This window comes from Urocitellus parryii, chromosome 10, assembly GCF_045843805.1.
Source record: "Urocitellus parryii isolate mUroPar1 chromosome 10, mUroPar1.hap1, whole genome shotgun sequence".
NCBI lineage: Eukaryota > Metazoa > Chordata > Mammalia > Rodentia > Sciuridae > Urocitellus > Urocitellus parryii.
This window is the reverse complement of record NC_135540.1, coordinates 143,644,132-143,655,435: the sequence shown is the minus strand read 5'-3', so window position 1 is coordinate 143,655,435 and position 11,304 is coordinate 143,644,132.

Genomic DNA, 11,304 nt, shown 5'->3' with positions numbered 1-11,304 from the left:
TCGGAGAAGACAGAGGCGACTCGCACTCCTGCCCTCTGCAGCCCGGGGCAAGGCCCTTCTTGTTTTTTAGATATTTTAGTTGTCAATGGACACCTATTTTATCTATCTGTATGTGGTGCTGAGCGTGGACCCGTGCCCACCCGTGCAGACACGCTCTGCCCTGAGCCCCAGCCCAGCCCCAGCGGCCCTTCTTGGAGCAGCGGCCCATGGGACCCGACCCACCTTTTGGCTGGATCTGCCCCGTCCTGTCCCTTGCCCCTACTGCGGACGAGCCCTGGCCCGAGCACCCCCTGGTGGGGCCTGCCCCCAGCCCTGGGCTCAGACTGCTCCCAGGCCGATCTGACAGGCCACAGGGGTCCCTCCCTCCCCCTGGCCAGGGCCCAAGTGTACCAGGAGGACGCCGGGCACCTGAGCCCCGGCTGGGCCGTCCCAGGGGCAGGTAGCCCAGAAGGCAAAGGCCCTGCCTGGTGCTGGGGCCTCGGCTGGGGGCCGGGAGGAGCTGGCATCACCCAGGGACAGGGCATGGGAGGGACCTAGGGAAGCCTCCCTACCCTGCTTGGGGAATGAGCCCACCCTGTCTCCTGCGGTCCTCGGCAGGGGACTGGCTGTGACTGGCTGTTCATCTGGCATGGGCATGTCCCCCCAGGAGCCTCAGGGTACCCTCGATAGTGAGGGCCTGCAGAGCAGGGAGGTGGAGGCACCTGGAGACCAGGAGCCTGTCACACCACCCGCTTCCCTGAGCAGCCTGTCAGGAGTCCAGCCTCGGCCACCCACCACTGTCCAGCCCTCCTTGGCTTGTGTTGCTCAGGTGAGTCCCCAGGTCCCAGGAGGTCCTCTGGACAGAGAGGTGTGAAATGAATGTGGAACGAGTGAAGGCCAAACTCCAAGTCCTGATTCACAAACATGGAGCCCAGTGTCCAGTCACCCAGCCCCGGGTAGAGAAGCAGCTGTGCAAAGGCCCTGAGGTGCGGGCACCTGTCCTGAGTGCAGGTGCCCAGGCTGAGCTCTCATGGTGCCCTCTCTCTTTGCAGCTGAGGACCTTTGCCCTGTCGTGGCCTGCAGGGACTCTGTCCCCAGAGCAGGCCCAGACTCCTGCTGGGAGGCCCTGCTGGCCCTGACTGCTGCCCTCCCCCATGGTTGCCACATGTGGTCCACTTCATGAGACACCTCACGAGCTCCATTTTCGAGGAAAAGCCCTGAGCCAGCTGGACCAGCAAAGTGGGGTGTGGCACCTCAGGAGGCTGGGTCCCCAGGACCGCCCACCAGGCCCTCTGCTGGCTCCCACCCTCCACACCTCATCAGCTGGGCTGGACTGGGCAGGAGCAGGCCTGCGCCAGGCCTGCTGTCCAGGATGTGCTGCAGGCGGCTGCCCCAGGGTTGAGCCCAGTTCCTTAGGACCGCCCTTGACCTTCCTCCCCGACCCACCAGGTCTGCACACCTCTGGGCCTCAGTGCAGGCTGTGCTCCAGGTGGGCCGGGCCTGGGGGAAGGCCGTCTGAAGGGGCCTGGAGCCCAAGGCCAAGAGGGAGCAGGGGTGATCACGGTCAGCCCACAGCCAGTGAGGAAGGGCCCGGGAAGGCCTAGGATGAAGTCCCCGGTAGAGAAGCAGCCGAGCAAAGGCGCTGAGGTGGAGGCCCACTTGGTGTTTTGGGAGGGTGAGGAGCAAGGTGGTCCAAGAGCTTGTTCTGGAAGCCCTGGCCAGGCTGAGGAGCTAGGAGCACAGGGCCCTGAGCAAAGAGGAATGCAACCCCATGAGTTTAAAATGGACCCTGGACTGCCTAAAGAAGGGACGGAGGTGTGCAGATGTCCCCACCTTCGTGGCAGGGCCCAGAACCCCAAGGGGCTTTGGGAAAACAGCAGCAAGCAGGGCTGGAGCTGGTCCTGACCTGCCCGTCCCCCCATCACCCTAGGCCCAGCCTGGGCCAGCCCCTCCAGCCCCAGATGTCCTAGGTCAGTGACCCTCCGGCAGCTGCCCTCTGGCCAAGTGTCCTACAGCCTGGAATTGCTGTCACTGCACTGTGACTCTGTCCCCACTTCTGCCAGGACACAGAGGGTGGCTGCACGTCCCTCCAGGGTACAGCCTCAGGGTAGAGGCTTGTCTCAGCCTTTCAAGGGCACAGCCAAGGTGTGAAGGGCCCTGGGTCTCCAGCTGGACCTTGCTGCTCTGCTCTCAGGGAGCAGGGGCCTCCTGCTGCTCTCCAGGAGTCTGTCCGGGAGTGCAGGACAGACCCGGGCCCTGGGCAGCCCTCCTCTGTCCCTGAGTTCCGAGGGTCTGTGTTCATCTGCTGGTCTGTGTGTAACAGTCGTATTTTACTCTGTTTAATATTTTTGCTGGGGATTGAACCCAGGGTCTCACTCGCCACCCCGCTGCACCCCATCCTTTTTATTTTATCTTTTTAAAAAAATATTTTAGACGTTGATGGACTTTTATTTGATTCATTTATCTTTATGTGGTGCTGAGAACCGAACCCAGGGCCTCCCAGTGCCCGGCGAGAGCTCCACCACGGAGCCCCAGCCCCGTCCCATTTCACCTCGGGACAGGGTCTGCCAGGGAGCCTGGCTGTGCGGAGCTGGCGACCCTCCTGCCTCGGCCCTGGGCTGCTGGCACCCGACTGCCGGTCGTGAAGCTGTGCAGCATGTGCCCTCCTCCCACCACAGCCCACACTGCCCAGGCCCCAGCACAGCCCAGCCTCAGCCCTGGCAGAGAGCCACCTCTGCACAGCAGTCCAGGCCCTGGGCAGGGCAGAGGCAGCACTGGGCCTGGTCCGTGCTGGAGCTGGGCAGCCCAAGGCATGGGGTCCACACGTATCACTGCACATGCCGGTCAGGCCCCTTCACGGGCACCTCCTCTTCTCCAGGGGCCAGGGTTTCCTCGAGACTGAGCTGCTCCCCAGGACCGGGGTGGTGACCCCCAGAGTGCCCCAGGTACTGGTGGGCTGCAGCAGAGGTAAGGACACAGCCGGACCAGGCCTAGCACCAGGCCCAGGCCCAGCACTGGGCCCTCCTCCAGTCCAGCCCAGGCTACAGGACGGTCCTGGGCTGGGGGCTGGGGGCCACTGTGTTCAGGGCACTTTCAGTGGGCTCTGGTACCCCTCAAGGGCTAGGAACCCCGCCCCGTGGCAGAGTAGGCTCGACCCTGCCCCCTGGCAGCTGGGACACGGGGGGCCTGGGCCTGGGACACATCGGGGGCCTCCTACAGCAGAGTGCGCCCTGTGCTGCTGCCCCCGTGCAGTGGGCTCTGGTGGGGGCAGGGCTGGCCGCCAGCATGGGAGAGGGTGAGGCTCAAGTGAGTTGGGGCTGGAGGTGTCTGGGGCACCCTGTCCCACACACCCTGGGTGCAGACACCAACAGAAGCCCCCGTTCCTGGTCCTGACAATAGTGTCCCTAGGTGTCATCCTGAGCCTCCCATCTCCACCCACCTCTGCTCTTCCCTCGGCCACATCTCTGTGGTCTGCATTTCACCAAGGACCTCACAGAGCAGGCACACCCAAGCTTCGTCAGTGAGCTTGGAGCCAGGACCCCAGGCTCAGTGCCTTCTGGGCTGTGACCACCCCAAGATGGGAAGAGTGACCGAGAGGACAGTGCTGGCCAGGGGTGTGAGGAGCTTGGAGAGAGGTTCTGGTAGGGGCCAGAGCTGCCTGTGTGGGGCCTGGGCATGGAGAGGGGTAGGTGCTGGCCAGGAAGCTCTGCCGTGGAGCCTGGGGCACTCTGACATACAAAAGGCTCAGAATGGAGGTCAGGCTCAGAATGGAGGCCAGGCTCAGAATGGAGGCCAGGCTCAGCCCAGGAGGAGCCCACGTCAGCAAGACAGGAGGCAGTGACTTCCACACAGCAGCCACGAGGGGTGGGTTGCCGGCGAGTTGGGGATTTCAGGGCAGGCTGGGAGAACTGCACAGAGAGGCTCTGGGGAGCGGCCAGCGGTCTTCGAGTCTCCACCTGCCCCACCAGCCAGTTTCTGGCACTACCAGTTCTGTGAGCTCAGCAGCAGCAAGTGGAGGAGCCTGGAGCCCTTCATGAGAGGACCAGGCGTCTGCGCGTGTGAACATGAGTCTGTGTACACAGGGGCCTTGGCCGGGCTGGAGAGCCACTCTTGGCCCCCAGGTCCTTCCAGGCTGACAAGCACAGGATTGGTGGTCTGGGGGCTGGCCGAGGGTCTTCCTGCCGTGGAGGGTAGATGGGGTAGGATGGCATCTCTCTGGAGTCCATCAGCTTATGGTTTGGGGATTTGCTTCTCCAAGGACTGGACCCAGCAAGGGGGACCTGGTGGCTTCATGCCGCGGGGGTGCAGGCCAGGCAGGCCCAGGCCTCTGGGCCAGAAAGTGTTCACGGCCAGCTTCGATGAGCAGAGAAGGAGGTGCGGGCAGCCCTCCTGAAACCACGCCAGATGGGGTGACCACTGGCCTCCTCCTGTGCCCCGGGGCCAGGGCCCACTGCCCAGTGGAGCACCTGAGGGTCTCGCGGAACCAGGAGGATAAGATTTGAGCGAGAACAAGCCCCCGGGTGAGGCCAGCTCCAGGCCCTGGGGTGACCCTTGTTGAACCCCTTCAGTTTCTGAGGCCACTGTGGAGGGGCAGTTGTGGTGAGATGGTGATGGGGTGTGCCGGGTTTGGAGGACTTGGGTAACCCAAGGAAGGCCATTTATGTAGACATTTCTGGGGTGTTCAGAGGAGGAGTGGCTCTTTTTGATTTGCTGTGTGCCCTGGGATAGGTTGCTGCCCTCTCTGAAACTTAGATTCTGCATCATCTACTGAGACCATTCATCTCTCTGAGTCCCCAAAGTACAGGAGTCTCCAGCAGGGAGCCCTTTCCTGCGCTGACCAGGTTTGCTCAGGGTACCTGACTGCCCGGCTTTGGTGGCCTGGCCTGGGAACCGGTAGCCTGGGCATGGCACTGGTCACAGTGGTCCTGACCAGGTTGGGCACCTGGGTCGGGAGGGAGACCTGAGCTTGAGCCCAGCCGTCGTGCCCTCAGGACGGTCACATGGGAGTGCATACACACGGGGCCACATGGGCACCCAGGCGGGGTGTCCAGCCCCAAGCTACGCTGCAGTTAGAGCCCTGCCCTGGCCTGGGGCCTGGGCTCCGCAGGGTGCAGGCTCCGAAGCTGCTGGTGCAGGGAGCTGCCCAGCCTTGCCCTGACCCAGTTTTCCAGGCCTGGCCCAGCTCTGTGCCCAGGGGGCAGGCAGTGCTGCTCTCCTGGGCAGCACCAACGTCCTGGCCCACACCACCTTGCCAGCCACCTCCTGGCTGGCTTGGTGTGCCCAGGGCTCGTCCCTGCAGGGTAGGCCCTCCGGGGACTCAGCTGCCCAGGCCCACCGGCATCCTGCCCTGGTCATTATTACAGTGAGGGAGTTCCCAGCTGAACTGCTGTGCTGTCCAGAGACCGGGCCTGTGGCCTGCGTTCCAGGGTTGAGCGGGTGCTCCCCGCCATCCCCTCCTGGAGGCCACTCATGGATCCTTGAGGGGCCGACGGATTTGACGAAAAGCCACAGAGCCCCAGGGGCTGGGAGGCCCAGGAGAGCACCAAAGCCACTGGGAGGAGGGAAGGTGGGGGAGGGCAGCTGGTGGCTGTGGGAAGCCAACCCTGGCCTGGCCAGCCTGACAGGCCCCTGCCATCTCACTGAGGCGAGGCAGACCCTCGGCCCGAGACCACCTGAGAGTGCTGGGCTCCGGCCCAGCTGGCCTCACAAGGACACCCTAGCCCAGCCCACCCTGAGGCAGTGGCCCATCCGAGGCAGGTTCTGCCGGGAGCTGTAGGGTGGGGACCGGGCAGAGACCTTGGAAGAGCCCAGCTGGCTTCAGGAAGGGGAGCCTAGGGTGCCTACTCCAACAACTGCCCAGTCCTCAGGCAGCTCAGCCCGGGTCCAGCTCTCTGTCCCTTCCTCCCCCTTTCACCCTGAGCTGCGAAGCCCCTGGATCTGTCACCCCTGGTAGGGCCTATGAGAGCGGTGGCCCTGTGTGCAGCCTTGTCTGGCCAGGGTCGGGGACGGTCTTTGCACGGGTGGACAGTTACAGTCATGCGGGGTGGGTGCGCCCTGCCCGAGACCCTTTCCTAACACCCACCCCTGTTGGGTGGTCAGCCTCCACCACACCCCCAGCCCCTGGCCTGTGTGGCCCAAGAACAATAAAGCTGTCAGCAGTCGGGCCCCAGGGCAGCGGGTGTGGCAGGAGGACTCCAGAGGACATCTCTATTAGGGCTGCACACCCTGCCCCGTCCATCCCGTCCAGCCCTGGGCTGTCCAGGAGTCAGAGTGCCCGCCAGGCACAGGAGCTCCCTGTTCACCAGGCCTCCCTCAGCCCAGGGAGCCCAGGCCCATGGAGAGGACCACCTGAGGCCGGAGCACGGGCGGGCAGGGACTGGTGAGGGTCCAGACAGGGCCTTCGGGGGGCAGCACCCAGCCCCGCAGGCCTCTTGGTGTCCAGAGCCCCGTTCTGCCCCGCCCCAGCAGCCCCTCCCCGGTGTTCCTGGCGGCAGGTGGTGGCAGTGCTGGGGACCTGGGGCCTCCACAGACACTCCTCCCCAGTAGCCCCCAGGTACCCACGGGGGGCTGCAGAGGTCCCCTTCCCTGAGGAGCTGGCCACGTGCTTTGGGAGGCCGGGCCGGAGCAGCCCCCCGCCGGCCTTCACCCTGCCCACCTCACCTGACTGGGGCAGAGAAGGCCCCCCTGAACTGCAGCGAGGGCCCTGTCCTTGGCAAGAGGCGGCTTCTGTTTGGGGTGCCATGGGGTCCAGCCAAGGCCAACCGAGGCGTACCTCACAAATTCCTCCTGACTGAAATCTCCAAAGATCCTTTTCAGGGAGCCAGGGCCCACTCCTTGGTGTCCCCTCTGAGCACTGTGTGAGTCCTCTTCCAGCAGCTTCCAACAAGGCCCCCCCGTACCCAGACAGGCCCTGAGCCCCGGCACTGGCAGGTGGTGGGGGTCTGGCCGTGAACCCCAGGCCCAGGCCCATACTGCTGCTGCAGCCCTGAGACACAGGGTCAGCGGGGGCGGGACGGGGCTGCAGGGACCTGGCTGACTGCTGGGCAGGTTGCGCAACTTGCTGGGCTCTGCTGGCCACAGCAGCAGAGTTGGGGGCAGGGGTGTGGCTCTTGGGGCCCAGACTTGGGGGCCTCTGCAGAAGGGGCCCCTGGAGTGGCCATTGCCCAGCCTCAGAGAGTTCTCTGCAAATGGTGCCTTCTCCAATCAGCTCTGGGTGGCCCTGTGTGCCAGCCTGCGGACGCTGGTCCTGGTGGAGGACCTCCATGGGCAGCCAGGTGTGGGGCCTGGGGCTGGGGGCCCCGAATGTCCCCGGCTCCCTGAATGCTGCAGAGAACACTCCACCCTCTCCAAGCCCAGCTGAAACCTCCAAAGAGCAAGGCAGTCCTGTGGCCACTGGGCCCCTCAGCAGGCCAGGCCACAGGGTGATCTGTGCCTCAGTTTCCCCACTTTTATAAACAGGGCTGATGAAAGGGCCTCTGTCTGTGCTGACCTCACCGTCCTCCCTGCCATGCAGGACAGGGGTTGCCCAACCCACATCATCCTGGGGAGGGCCACAGTGGCTGAGATTGAGCCCTCCACTGTCCCCAGGCTCAGCTGGCCAAACTGGACTCTCGGGCTCTGGTTGGACACTGTGCTGGGACTTGTGTGTGGTGGCTGGGTGCAGGGATAGCAGGGTCAAGGGTGTGGGGTGAGGCGCTGAACAGGGCACTGGCCGGGCTGCCGGGGGTGCCCAGAAGAGCCGGCAGGACCAGGAGGAGTGGGCATTCTGCTGTGGAGACGGTGGGGCTGCGGAGGCGTTGGTCGGGTGGCCTGGACGCCTGACTCAGCTGGAGCCTGGAGTTGGGCTTGTTTATTTTTGGCAGGAAGGGGGTGGGGAGGGGAGGGAGGCCTTTTCAAAAAATAATAATAATAAAAACGTTCATTTAGCAGGCTCCCAAGGCGTGCTGAACTCCAGAAGGGCCCTGGAAAAATGCTGAGCGGGTTTAAGTGTAAATGGACCCAAAACACCATAATTGAATTTCCCTTGGATTTACCAGAGTTTGGGGTCAAAGAAAAAATAAAACTTAGGGAAAATACACTTGAGGTTTCAGGCAAATGCCAAGTGCTTAGGAAAATAGATTTCTGAGCTGCTCAGCGGCTACTGGCCTGGCCCTCCAGCTGTCTGTCGGGGCCTGAGCCCCTCCCTGCTGGACTCCGCTGCCCTCCCCTGGCCTCCCCTGTGGCTGCCTCCTGCCCTTCTACCTTGGCTAAGCAGCCTGACTATGCCAGGCTTTGGATGGGGAGTGGGAGCCCCCCGCTTCAGATGGGTGAACACCAGGACAGTCTGAGCTCTCACCTCCTACCACACCTCTCTCCTCTGCCTGCAGACAGCTCTGGTCTCCCATCTTTGCTCATCTGAGAGCAACCACATTTTCCAAATCAAAAGTCAGGACTTGAGGTCTAGAGATGTGAGTGAATGAAGGGGCAAAAAGACCAGAAAGTCTGGACTGAGACCATTACGGTAAGTCCCAGCACCCAACAGCACATAGTTCATGTTGTTGCCCTTTTTGCTCAGCCTGCCAGGAAGCTCAGAGCTAAAATTTAAAAATCTTGCATAGTAGCTAGTGTTGGCTGAGGGATTTTGGAATGTTTTCTCTCTCTTTTTCCATGTTCTTTAAAATTCCATTTCTGTTATAACAAGCAAATCAAATGTGCTTTTTTATCTTTACCCTCATTCTCTAGGAATAAATTAAAAAGGCAGAAATCACCCATGATCTCATCTGCCCATAACACCCCACTCAAGCGTGTTCTCTCCTCTTTGGGGAAGGGGTCAGCCCTGCCCAGCTTACGGGACTACTGAGGGGCCCTATTCCTCCTCCCATGATGCCTACCCTTGTGCCTAGACCCCTCCTGGGGAGGAGTCTCATGGCAGGGTGGAAGAAGCTCCCACCAGCTCCGGGCTAGGCACCCACAGAGGGCTGGCTGGGCAGGGTGCTCCCTGAAAGTCCCCTGTCCTGGAGTCCAGGCTGGCCCTGTGGGCAGTGGGCAGTTTGCAGATCCAGGTCCTCTACAGAGCGTCCCCTCTGCCAGTGGCACCCCGTGACACCCCATCGGCCTAGGTCTGGCAGGGGCAGCCCAGGAAGGCAGATGCGAAGTTGGCCCCTGTGGCCTGCTGGTGTCCTGCAGCCTGGGCACTTCACCTGGTGCTCCTCTGGGGCAGCCCTCTTGACCGCTCACCAACACAGGCCCCAGCAAGCCAGGGCACCCAGCTCTGAGTCGGCACCCGGGCTGGGCTTGGCTGGGCCATCAACCTCTGCCTGGGCCTGGCCTCCACCTCCCACCCGGCTGCTCTTCACTGTGGATCCTGCAGGAGTGGGTCTTGGGAAGGGGCACTGGACCGGGGAAGCTGGCAATCTGGAGGCTCCCTGATATGGGGCCAGCCACCCTAGACTCCTGCAACATTGACAGGCCCCCTTAATCAGAAGCTCTCCAGGGTGGGCCGCCCTGGGATGCAGGACGCAGTTGGGTAGTGCTGACCGGGGTGGGCGGGGGAGTCAGGGCTGGTAGGGGGGCAGCAGCACACCATCCAGGCAATGATGTGCCACCCCGAGGGTGGCACCTGCCTTATCCCAGTGTCCAGGAGGTGACCCCCAACCCCTGTGCTCTTTGCTGAAGCCGACCACTTAGAGTGATGGCGCTGAACATCAAAGTTGTTCTGACAGTGCTGGACTGGCCTTTGGGGAGGCCGCCCTGGAGCGTGCCTTGCTCCTGACAGCACAGACCCCTCTGGAGGCAACATGGCTGCTCTCTGCCCCATGGCTCCCAGACAGTGTCCACAGTGTCTGAGAGCCCCCACTGAAGGGGTGATGCCAAAAGAAGTGGGTCTCCTGGGTGTGCAGTGGGCAGGACAGAGGCTCAAACGCCTGGGCCCCAGGGCCTGAGCGCTCACGGGGAAAGGGGCCCTAACAAGCCAAGCCGGCTAGGAGCTTGAGATGAGATGGCCCTACACCCACAGGTGTCCTTACAGAAGGCAGAGGAGGACACAGAGACACAGAGAGGGCCCAGAAGAGCTGGGAGAGGGGCCGGCGGGGCCAGGTTAGGGTGCATACATGGGAGGAGTGGGGCTGGGCTGGAGCATTATACCCAGGAGACAATCCTAGAAACAAGATGAAACTGTGCCAGGATGGTACATGCTGAGCAGGTTCAGGTGCCCAGGGAACAGGGCACCACTGATCCAGGGAGACAGGCCTGGAGCTCCTCAGAGCCCTCCTACCCGCAGGAGCCTCTCATGGGAGGCCAGCCTCAGGTGCCCCTCCAGTAGCAGGCACCTCCCTATCTCTCCTGCCATCTTCTTCCCACAAAGGAACCAGGAGGGTCAACACTACCCCAACACCCAGAGGAAGGGGGTCAAGGAGACCCAGTTAATGGACTAGGGCAGGACATCTGCTGCCGCCTGGGGATGGCGTCCTGGGAGGGGACCTGGGTGGCAGCTGCCCAGGGAGTGCACTGGAGTGAGGCTGGACAGTCCTTTGGGGTTCAGCCAGTCTGGAGGGATATATGCTAGGCCAGACCAAGTGACAAGGGTGGCACAGGCCGAGGTGCCCAACTGTGAGGTGAGTATAGGGCACAGGGCTCCCTGAGGTCAGCCCAGGCTGTGCCTGGAGCTCAGGGTGAGCACTGCATGCTGGGCAGGGATGAGCAACTGGGGATGAGGAACTGCCGTGCCCATGTTCGTAATGAGCAAACAGACCCCAAAGCCTGGTGGGGGAGCCCACCTCTGCCCTGGCGGTTCCCATTAGCTCTGTCCTCTGAGGCCCTGCCTGAACATGGGAGAGATGCTTGTGAGGGTGGTCACAGAAGCTAGGCATATGGGGCAAGAGGACCCAGAGCATCTGCAGAGCAGTACCAACCGCTTCCTGGCCTGATGGGGAGGCCAGGCTGGTGCTCCTAGGCACTGATATCAGCAGCTTGGACCTTCACCAGCTGGAGCATGTCCCACACTTTTGGCCAGTTCGGACTCTGCCACCAGCTCCCCACATGGTCCTTTCTCAGAGCCCTAGGGTGGGCTCCCCACACCTGGTGGTTCCCAGCCTCAGCTTTCTATTTGGAGGCCTGACAGACACACAGCCTCCAAACCTGTTTTCTCCCTGGAAGGGAGGTTGTGACCCCGCAGCAAGGAGCTCAGCTGAGCTGCGCTTGTGCCATAGGGACTTGCGTCTGGGATGCAGAGCATGTTCCCTGCATCTTCGTCCTCACCGCCAGGCCTCGGCACATACATTTGCCTCTGCCTGGAATGCGGTCCTGCTTCCTTCACCTGAGGAATTCCTGCTCACTCGGCGGGGTTCA